Source organism: Elephantulus edwardii, unplaced genomic scaffold (genome assembly GCF_000299155.1).
Source record: "Elephantulus edwardii isolate Elephantulus edwardi_28Jun2011 unplaced genomic scaffold, EleEdw1.0 scaffold00015, whole genome shotgun sequence".
NCBI classification, from domain to species: Eukaryota; Metazoa; Chordata; class Mammalia; order Macroscelidea; family Macroscelididae; genus Elephantulus; species Elephantulus edwardii.
Genome location: NW_006399765.1, coordinates 10,904,270 through 10,915,706, shown reverse-complemented (window position 1 = coordinate 10,915,706; position 11,437 = coordinate 10,904,270). Strand labels below are relative to the sequence as shown.

Below are 11,437 nucleotides of genomic sequence, written 5' to 3'. Positions count from 1 at the left end.
TGACCTTCCTTATCTTCCGTGATGGTTTTTACATTGATATTTATTTTATCAGAGATTAATATGGCTACTCCTGCTTTTTTCTGGTTGCCATTTTAATATCAAACTGCAGAAATTGCTAGAAATCCTCAATTTCTTTATCTTTGCAGTTGATGTGTAAATTTGAATAGTCATGTTAACAGGTCTTGCTTACATGTATATCAATGTTATTATACTGTCACTATCAGCATTGTCAGTGTTCTTTTTGATGATAAATGGAACAATTCAATTTTCCAATCCTAGCAATCAACAACAGCAAAGAATACGATATGATCTTCTGATTCAGAATGGCCAGTATTCATCTATTTCAACTCACTAATGCCTAGAATATGGATTTTTATGCATTTCATTTCAGTTTTTTACAACATCCAGTTCTCCTACCTTCATACTTTGTACCTTCCACGTTACAGTTATTAATGGATGTTTGCAGCTCTGTCTTAGTGTGTAAGCTCCACTGAAACCTTTGGGTGACCCTTCTGAAATAGAGGTGGCATAGCTTCTGACATCATGGAAACGTGCAACTCACCATACTGCAGATGGCATATAGACAGATATATAGTTATAGAGATAGAGATATATAGTAGTTGTTGTTGTTAGGTGCCGTCGAGTCATAGACAACTCATAGCGACCCTATGAACAAAAGGCCTGAGCACTGTTCATACCTAGAGTTTCCAGAGGCAAGCCATTTTGGAAGTGGATGCTGCTCCTGCTTCCAGGCTTGTTTTAGTTGGGAAGCTCCAGCCAACACTGTCCACCATGGGTACCCATTACCACATTTGGTACATCAGTGTCACAGTGTTCAGCATCACAGCAACCACAAGTTACCTCTGTACAGCAATGCACAGACCAGTGCTATACCACCTAGAAGAATGTTTGACGGGAAAACAGTGTGAACCCGGCCTGAGGGCTGCAGATTAAAATCACCCACTTGGTAGCATAACTTTCTTTCCACTAGGCCAACGTAGCTCGCTCACTGTTGTTGTTATTGTTGTTAGGTAGGTATGTATATGTTGTTGTTGTTGTTATGTGCCGTCGAGTCGCCTGCGACTCATAGCGACCCTATGTACAACAGCCTAAACTCCGCTCTGTCCTATTGCCAGTTGCACCGTCTCTGACACTCCCATCCCAATTATCCCAGTCACTGAATCAATCCACCTCATAGAGGGCCTTCCTCTCCTGCACTGTCCCTCCACCCTCCCAAGCATGATGTCCCTCTCCAAGGACCAGTCTCTCACAACATGTCCAAAGTATGTTAGACAGAGCCTCAGAATCCTTGCCTCCAAGGAACCACCCAGTTTAACCCTTTCCAGGACAAATCTGTTTGTTTTCCTAGCAGTCCATGGTATTCTCAATACTCTTCTCCAGCACCACAGCTCAAAGGCATCAATTCTCCTTCTATCCTCCTTGGTCATTGTTCATCTCTCTGATGCATAACAAGTGATTGGGAAGACCAAAGCCTGTATCAGATGCACCTTAGTCTCCAGAGAGACACCATTGCTCTTCAGTACTTTGGAGAGGTCCCTAACAGCAGACTTTCCCGTGGCAATGCGCCTTTTAATTTCCTGGCTGCTGGTGCCAAGACTGTTGACTATGGAGCCAAGCAAACTAAAGCTGTGTACAATCTCAATCTCTTCACCATCCATCCTGATGCTGCCAATTGGTCCGGTGGTGAGAATCTTTGTCTTCTTGACATTGAGCCTCAATCCATATTGTAGGCTGCAGTCCTTGACACTCTGCAGCAGGCGCTTCAGGTCCTCCTCAGTTTCAGCAAGCAGGGTTGTGTCATCTGCATAACGCAGGTTGTTGATAAATCGTCCACCCATCTTGACCCCACATTTCTCCTCATAGAGCCCAGCCTCCCGAATAATCTGTTCTGCATATAGGTTGAAAAGGTGTGGAGATAGGATGCATCCCTGGCGTATGCCCTTCCCAATTTTGAGCCATGCAGTGTTCCCTTGCTCTGTTCTGACGACTGCCTCCTGGTCCAAGTATAAGTTTCGCATTAGAACAATCAAGTGTTCTGGGATTCCCATTCTTCTCAGAGTCAGCCATAGTTTGTTATGATCTACACAGTCAAATGCCTTTGCATAGTCAACGAAACACATATAGACATTCCTCTGGTATTCCCTGTTTTCAGCCAAGATCCATCTAACATCAGCTACAATATCTTGGGCCTCGGGCCCTCGGGCCAAGAAAAGCCTATCTACACACCAGTTCAACAGGATACATCACCTTTAGTCGGGAAACATTACGACTAAACTTCAGAGACATTGATCCCAACATAAGGAACTACCATCAGCTGATGTGTTTGGAATCACAGAAGCCATGGAACTTCATATATAAGTTATTAGATGGAGGGCTGGTCAAAGGGAGATAGATGTGAAGGGAGTGGGTAGAAGTGGCTGGGTATCCTGGTGGATGATGGAGGAGGGAAATAAGTGGGTAAAGACGCGTGTGAGAAAGGCAGAAGGTATGTATATATATATATAAAAAATATATTTTTTTTTGTGTGTGTGTGTGTATATATATATATTAGTTATTGTTGGTTTGTGCCATCAAGTCAGAACTAACTCATAGCTGACCCTCCTGTGAAGCTCAGAGGCAGTAAATCACACTGGAGGAGATTGCCCATCTCTCTCCCACCGAGAAGCTGGTGGATTTGAACTGCATGCCTTCGGGTTGTAGAGAGAGTTAATCTCAAGAATTATATTCTTTTGTATTTCTTTGAGTACTTATCATACACATTTCAACCTGCATTCTTGACACGGTACAGTCTAGGGCTAATACAAATTCTTTTACCACTTCCTGACAGTGCTAAGATCTTAGAACATATACTTCCTTTGACTGCTGCATTTTCTTTTTACATGAGCTTTAGTGGCCTAATGGTAAGAAACTATACTGCAATCCCAAAGGCATGTTATTCAAATCTACCAGCTGCTCCATGGGAGAAGATTGAGCAGTCTCCTTCCATGTGATTTACTTCCTCTGAAAACCCAAGCTATTGGTTGGTGCCTACTTGACAGCACATAACAACAACATATACTTAAAGGGAACTCTGGTGGTCTAGTAGGTAGGGAGTTGTGCTGCTAACCCAAAGAGAGGTGGTTTGAATACACCAGCTACTCTGAGATAGAAAGATGGATAGTCTCCTCCCATGTGGCTTACAACCTCTAAAAACTTACTGGAGGGCCAGCGAAGACAGAGTTGGTGTTTGGTACAGTTGCCATCTTTTTGTATTGACCTATCCAGTATCCTCCGTATCCTCCTGCAATTTCATATTTGTTGGGGTTTGTTATCTCCCTTTAGTTTTTCTGTTATTGTAGGCCTGACAGCAGTAGATCTCCTTGTTTTTTCATTTATCTAAAAACATCTTTGTTTTATCTTCATTTTTAAAATATATTTTCATGGATATATGATTTATGGTTCTTAGATTTCTTTCTTTATTTAAAGCACTTTAAAGATGTCATTCCATTGTCTTCTGGATCTCATCGTTGTTCCTGAGATATTGGCTATAAATATTATTATTCTGCTACTGTTAAGATTTTTCTTTTTATCTTTGGTTTTCAGGAGTTTGGCGATGAAGAATCTTGTATTTGTCATGCTTACAATTTATTGAGGTTCTTGTATCTTTAAGTTGATGTCTTTCATTTGTTTTTTGACAGTTCCCAGCTATTACCTGTTTGAATACTGCATTTGCCATATTCTTTCTTGACCTTATGGAACTTATTTATTTACATGTTTGTTTTTTCAGAATAGTCTCATATGTTGTCTGTATTTACCATTCTCTTTTTTTTCTTCTCTGTTTGCTTGAGTTTGAGTATTCTGTATTGATCTATCTCCCATATCATTAATCTCAACTGCTAAGTCCAGTTTGCTGTTCCAACCTCTCATTGAATTCTTAATTATACATATTCTATTTCTAAGTTGTAGGCTGGCCATTTAATTTTTTTAAAATAGATTGAAATCTAATTCAGTGGTAAATTTCTTCATCCTTTCATTCACTTTGAATTGTATAATTTACTTGGCTTTTTCTGGTTATCAGCAGGAGTCTTGGCCTACTTCATCCTGCTGCTTCTTTCTTGAAAGCAGAACCTGTGCAGATATTTTTGAATGGCTGCCATGTGCCAGATGCTTTTCTGGGTTCCTGTATAGGATTGACTTTGCCCTCAAAGAAGCCCTGGGGTAAATTAGATAAGACAGGCATGTACACAGATGGGTTTTTGTGGTTGTAGGTTCGGAGACAGACCTTTGTACTGCATATTAAATTTGCCCAGTGCTGTGCCATCCTCTCCTCTCAGTCTCCCTGTTTCTTAACCCTGTTGTTGCCCTAAATATTGTAATAAAGGTGTGAGCAGTGATAGGACAAAGGAGGCACGTGAGAAATGGCAGCACTAGTTTGGAAAGTGCAGGCTTTATAATTGAGGATGGTTACAAGTTAGAGTGCAAAGAGCCAAGTGGTGAGAGATGAGGTGGGAGACCGAGCGCCCTGATGGCAAAGACCTTAGCATTCCGTGGGGAAGATGCCTTTGTATTTTAGGCAGGCTGGGCAGAGCAGAATTGATGGAACCCGAAGAGGGAGGTGGATGAAGGCAGAGGTGCCAGGACTCCTGACATGGGTGAGGACAGATGGACAGTGGCACCGGAGTCACCAAGGACATGAAGCAGAAAGAGGAGATGAGTTCACGTTCAGACATGCTCTTGTTCCATCTCCTCAGCTTGGTTCCTGTTTTTGTCATCCCACCTGAGAGCATAGTTTGAGAGCATCTACCTGACAGGACCCTTCTGTGAAATACGAAAGAGGGCAAGCTCCAGGCCGTTGACTTTATCTCCGCTTACTTAGAGACATTCTGATTTTATCTGTTTCCCCTTAATTTTCTGCCTCTTTTTTTTTTTAAGTTGCCCATGACTAAAAAATTACTCATCACTATTCCTCTTTAATTAATCTTAGATTTCTGTTCTGAGTCATTTGCTGTTTGAGCAATACTTTCTGTGGTCCACACTTTGCAGGTGTATGAGTGCTATACATGTCTATGAATCCTGTATATTATGATGGGAATATAGGATTTGGGCACCACAGTGTTTTATTTGGAGTCAGTAGATGCTATTCCACTGGTTTCTGGCATCCGGTATTGCAACTGAGAAGTCTCAATACAGTTATTTGTTGTTTCTTCACAAAAGTATGATTTTCCTCTTTATTTTTTGAGTTCAAGAGTTTTGCCAGAATGTGGCTAGGTGTATATCCTTCAATCTTTTCAATCCCCCACTAAATCTTTCTGCAGCTCAGGCAGATATTTCATTGTTATTAGTTTGTTTTCCTTTTACCCTGTGATTCTTCTCATCCCAGAACTCCTAGTTCTCTATGTCCTGGTTCTCCCAGCTCTTTCCTCCAGCTTTCATGATTTCCATCTCTTCCTGTTCCTGCTCAAGAGTTTTTAGAGATTGCTACTTGATCTTACAGGTCACTAGTTGGATCACAGAAATCAATCTCTTTTTTTTTTTCTGTCTTATCACTTGAACTTCTTTAGTGTGGAAAGCCATGGTTTTTCATCATTAAAAAAAGATACTAAGAGGCATTGCACTTACTTAGTCCTGTTTTGCATTTGTTTTTCTTGGTCCTTTTTTTGAACGTTCAAATCTTCATCAGTCTCCTCGAGTAGTTCTGTTCCTCTAAGATTCATCTCACAGAGTGCTCTATATCTCTTGCCCCTGGCGGCTGTCCCATTAAGTGCTAATTTCCTTTGCTTCCTGATCCAACTACCTCAGGCAGGGTTGGCTCAGAGCCAGTGCAGTGCACTGGTTGATGCTCCTGGTAAGACTGATTCCTGACCAAACCCGACGAGGAAGCCTTCTGGCCTCCGCACCTGGTGTTTTCCTAAGCCCCACATCCATCTTGTCTCCAGATTCTTGAGGAGGCCACAGTGACCAGCAGTGTCCCTCTCAGGGATCATGTTTGCCAGTGGGATAGACTTCCTCTAGGTTGTGCCAGGAGCCTGCTCCTGACTTGGGGGAACCCAGCCCCAGCTCGCTCTGGATTGAGCAGGTTTTGCCCATACCCGCTGGGCATCACTAACAGCCACTGGGTTCAGGAGAGTTTGATGGATGGAGGGCGGGGAACAGAGCAGGGATACTTTCCATCTTCATCTTGTCAAAAATTCCCAGCATATAAAACCAGAAAGAGTTTTGACGGGTGGAAGGAGGAGGGGGGCAAGGAACCCAACTAGACTGTGATCTCTGAGCAAGCCTTTTATAGTCATCCACATTGATAGTCTCCAGCGTCAGCACCCTTGGGCCACGCTTTTAAGTCTTCTCAGCCTGCTCTTCTTCCCCAAATAGAATATTTGAGACTTTTATTTCTCTCCTCGAGCCTCATGTTCACATTATGTTTTGTTCACGTTCAGCCCATGACTTTGAACTTCTTGTAAAGAAGAGACCGTCTCAGATGTTAAGTTGCTTAGCTTCTTTGTTTGCCTGTAAATCTATCTCCTTCTGTTGCCTGCCTGCCATCTTTCCATCCTGCTTGACTCTCTCGTCCATAATTTCCATGGCCCGTGTGCTCCTGGTTTTCCTGTCTCCCTGGACCCTCCCTTACAGTTTGTTTTGCTTTCAGACTCGCCCAACGCTGATTCATCGCCCATCAGAGTATCTTTCTTTTTTTTTCCCCTTCAATTAATTTTAATGAACGTTTACAGAGACTTAGGGTTTCCATTCATTCATTGTTGCACTTTTCTCCCTGCCCATCCCTTTCCCCAGTACACTCTTCTCTTTGAAAAGTAAAACTCTTCATTGTTATGCAGTCCCTCCCCCCAAGTCCACTCCACTGTGCAGCCTTCACTCTGTACTCCTGTCATAATAATAATACCCAATCATATATCCCTTTTAAACAATTCTCTCTCTCTCATCTGTTTCAATGCAGTATACATCATTCATCCCCTCATTCTCTGTCTTCCCTCAACCCTGATGTCCATCCCATTTTACAACAGTGGCCCTATGCAGTATTTGTCCTTTTGTGACTGAGATATTTCACTCAGCGTAATGTCCTCCAGAGTCACCCATTTTGTGTAATATTTCATGAGTTCTTGTTTTTTAGTGCTGCATAGTATTCCATTGTGTGAATATACCAGAGCTTCTCTATCCATTCGTTTGTTGATAGGCCAGAGTACCTTTCTAATGCATAAAGTCAATCATATCATCTACTGCATAAAACCCTGCATTGACAAGAACAGGCAAAATTAACCTGTAGTTAATGGTAAAGGTTGTCTAACATTGCTAATGTTTTTCACGCCACTTTAGAAATGGCTTAAAAAACAAACTCAGAGCTTTCAAAACAGTTCCAATGTATAGTGGTGCTATATAGTAGGGATCTCTGGTGGGGTAACCCACAGACAAGGAATTATACTGTTAACCCAAAGGGGATGCCTCTCTGGCAGGTTGAATCCAACAGTGGTTCAAATTTTCCAGTGGCTTCAAGGGAGAAAGATGGGGCAGTCTCCTCCGTGCAATTGACAGCCTATAAAAACCCAGTGGATGGTTAGATATGAGCTGATTCTGACTTTATGGTGGTGAGGGGGAAAAAACAGATATAAGACAGAGTAGAACTTGTGCCAGAGTGAGTCCAAGACTGTCCAGAAGTCTCTGTGGAAGCAGACTCACTGTCACACTTGTTTTCTGCAGAGCGTATGGTGGATTTGAACCACTAACTTGAGGTTAGCAGCTTAATATTTTAATCCCTCTGTCCCCAGGACTCCCTGAATACAGCTAACGCAAGGAAACAAACACCAGCCTATTTTGTAGTGATATTAGTCAGAATATTGGTGATGTGTGGACAGCGGGCATAGGAATTGATTGTGAAAGAGCATGAGAGACTCTTGAAGGGTGCTAGAAATATTCATAATTTCACTCTATGCATTGTGCGAACAGAGCAAGGGAACACTGCATGGTTTAAATCAAGAAGGTTGTGCATCACGGCTATAACCTTTCCCCATTTCTGTTCAATCTATGTTCTGGACAAATCATTCGAGAAGCTAGACTCTATGGAGACAAGTATGGTATCAGGATCAGAGGCAGACTCAACTTTTGTATGGAGATGACACAGCCTTGTTTGCTGAAATTCAGGAAGACTTGAAGTGCTGCAGATCAAAGGTTATAGCCTTCAATAGGGATTGCATCTTGCTTTTCCCCTTGCCATCTTTGAGGACCTTGTGCTCACTCCCTTTTCAGGGCTTACCCAGCCCTTCTCGGGGCTTGCCCGGGTTTGGAAGGTGGCAGTAGCCATGACAGTGTTTGAGCCAATGAGAGCAAACATGGGCAAGTTTCACAAGGGCATCGACAGGTACAATCCTGAGAACCTGGCCACCCTGGAGCGCTACGTGGAGACGTCTAAGGAGAATTCTTATGACTTGGAAGCCAACCTCGCTGTCCTGAAGCTGTACCAATTCAACCCAGCTTTCTTTCAGACCATGGTCACTGCCCAGATCCTGCTGAAAGCCCTCACCAACCTGCCTCACACTGACTTCACTCTGTGCAAGTGTCTGATTGACCAAGCCCATCAAGAGGAATAGCCTACCTGACAGATACTCTACCTCGGAGACCTGCTGGAGACCTGCCACTTCCAGGCCTTTTGGTAAGCCTCGGATGAGAACATGGACCTCTGGGAAGACACTACAGGATTTGAAGATTCTGTCCAGAAATTTGTCTGCCACGTCGTCGGCATTACTTACCAACACATTGACCGCTGGCTGCTGAGATTCTTGGGGATCTGACAGCCAGCCAGCTCCAGGTGTGGATGAGCAAGTTTGGCTGGAGCGCCAGTGATTCGGGCCAGATCTTCATCTGTAACCGGAAAGAGAGCATGAAGCCCAAGAGCATTGTGGAGAAGATTGACTTTGACAGTACTTCCAGCACCATGACCTCTTCCCAGTGACCTTGCAGCAGTGTAATAAAGATTTGTTGACTTCTTAAAAAATAAATAAATATGGATTCCATCTTAACATCAAGGAAGAAAAGTCCTTCCTGGCAAGCCAATAAGCAAAAGCAACATTTATGATAAATGAAGAAAGGATTGAGATGGTCTAGGATTTATTGCATCTTGCATAGATCCACAGTCAATATCCTTGGTACCAGCAGTCAATAAATCAAAGGTGTGTTGTATTAGGAAAAATCTGTGAAGGACTTCTCCAAATTTCTAAGAAGCAGTGATGTCCATTTAAAGACTTAAGGTGCACCTTATTCAAGCCATCATCTTTTCATTTACTTGCTATGCATGTGAAAGTTAGATAGTAACTACTGATGACAGAAGAAAAATCTATGCCTTCTAAGCTGTGGTGTTGGAGAAGAGTACTGGGTATTCCCTTGACTGTTAAGAGAACAAACAAGGGTGTCTTGGAGAAAGTACGATCAGGATGCTTCTTAGAGGCGAAGGTGATGAAATTGCCTCTCGCATAGTTTGGCATGTTGTTAGTAGGGGCTAGTCTTTGGAAAGAACGTCGTGCTTGGGTGAGCAAAAGAGAGAAAGATCCTCACAAGATGTATCAACACAGTGACTGTAACAAAAGATTCCAGTATCAGATGATGATGAAGATGACCCAGGATAGAACAGGGTTCAAATTCATTGTTCATAGGTGCACTGTGAGTTTTGTGCTCAGCACCACCTAATCATAACCAGAGTATGTACATAAATACCCACTGAACTGTGCAGCCAGATGAGTGCGTTGTGTCTGTGTGTGCACCTTGGACTGCCAAAACAAACTTGGAAGAACTGCAGCCAAGGGCTCCTTAGAGGCACAGGTGGCGAGATTTTGTCTCACCTTGTTTGGGCATGTTACCAGGAGGGACCACTCAGGAGCGAGACATCAAGCTTGGAAAAGGCGAAGAAGCCTCTCAGCGAGACCGATTGACACAGTAACTGCGGCATTGAGCTTTAAGCTTAGTGGAGATTGTGAAGATGCGCATATCAGGCAAATCTGTCCATGAGCTTGTACCTGAGTTTGCCTTGAATTGGAGTCAACTCATTAACTACTGCCTCATACCTCACTTTATTTATTCTTTTTATTGTTATTTGAGTGAAAGTTTACAAAGCAAATTGGCTTTCCATTCTCTCATTTATACCTAATTTATTTTACAACATTTGTACCCAGAGTATAGTTGTAGTCTTCTCACATCTCCCCTGGGATTGTTGTTTCTTTTAATCCCCTTACTGCCCTGTTCTCTTTATCCTTTGGGAAATGCTGTCATTTTGACCTTTATAGTTGCCTGTTTTGAGGAGGGGGTGATTCTTGGTGCTACTGTTCACCTGAGCTTAGAAGGAGGAGTGGCTTCCACTTCTGTAATAGCTTGCCCCTGGAAACCCTATGAGCCTGGAGAGAGAATGAAAGGCACCCAAGCGTCGAGGACTCTCCTTAATAGGGTCGCTATGAGTTGCCTGCGACTCGACGGTACTTAACAACAACAACTGTTCACCTGTAGCCCTGTTTATTGATTGGCTCGAAGTTGAGCCTTGGGGGGTGAGTTTTGTCCAGGTTTGAGGGACGCCTAAGGGATATGGTCTCAAGGGCCCCACCAGTGGACTAGTGAGCCTGGTCTTTATGTTTTTGCATTTTGTTATACGTTTTTTTACCCTGCTCCATCAGGACTTTCTGCTGTGGTTCCTTTGGCATGGTAGCGGGCACCATCTAGTTCTTCTGGTGTCAAGGTCGTGCAAGTTGAGGTTCACATGGTTCATTAGTCCTTTGGGCTTATTCTATCTGTGTGTCTTTTTTTATTCCTCCCTCTTTGTCCCAGAGAAAGACCAATAGTTGCACCTTATATGATTCCTCCTAGGCTTGTAAGACCCCAGTCACTTCTCGCCAGACTAGGATATAAAACACTGCTTTGTGGACATGTTATTCCAGTTCACCTTTTGGGTTTTGGGATTGCAAACAAATACTTAGCAACTGTGACACAAAGGTTCCTTTAAGTACAGTGAGCATATGTTGTTGTTGTTGTTATGTGCCATCGAATTGCTTGCGACTCATAGTGACCCTAGGTACAGCAGACCCAAACCCTGCTCTATCCTGTGCCAGTCACACTGCCTCTGGCACACCCATCCCGATTACCCCAGTCACTGAATCAATCCATCTCATAGAGGGTCTTCCCCTCCTATGCCATCCCTCCACCCTCCCAAGTATGATGTCCCTCTTCAAGGACCTGTCCCTCCTTACAACATGTCCAAAGTATGTCAGACGAAGCCCCAGAATCCTTGCCTCCAAGGAGCAGGCTGATTTAACCCTTTGCAGGATGAATCTGTTTTCTTGGCAGTCCATGGTACATTCAATACTCTTCTCCAGCACCACAGCTCAAAGGCATCCATTCTCCTTCTATCCTCCTTGGTCATTGTCCAACTCTCTGATGCATAACAAATGATTGC

At 43.2% G+C, this 11,437-nt stretch overlaps 1 pseudogene; it reads left to right on the top strand.

The window, feature by feature from the left end:
• The first annotated feature begins 8,306 nt into the window (after positions 1–8,306).
• On the top strand, positions 8,307–8,956 carry LOC102857587 (annotated as a pseudogene).
• The last annotated feature ends 2,481 nt before the right edge of the window (positions 8,957–11,437 follow it).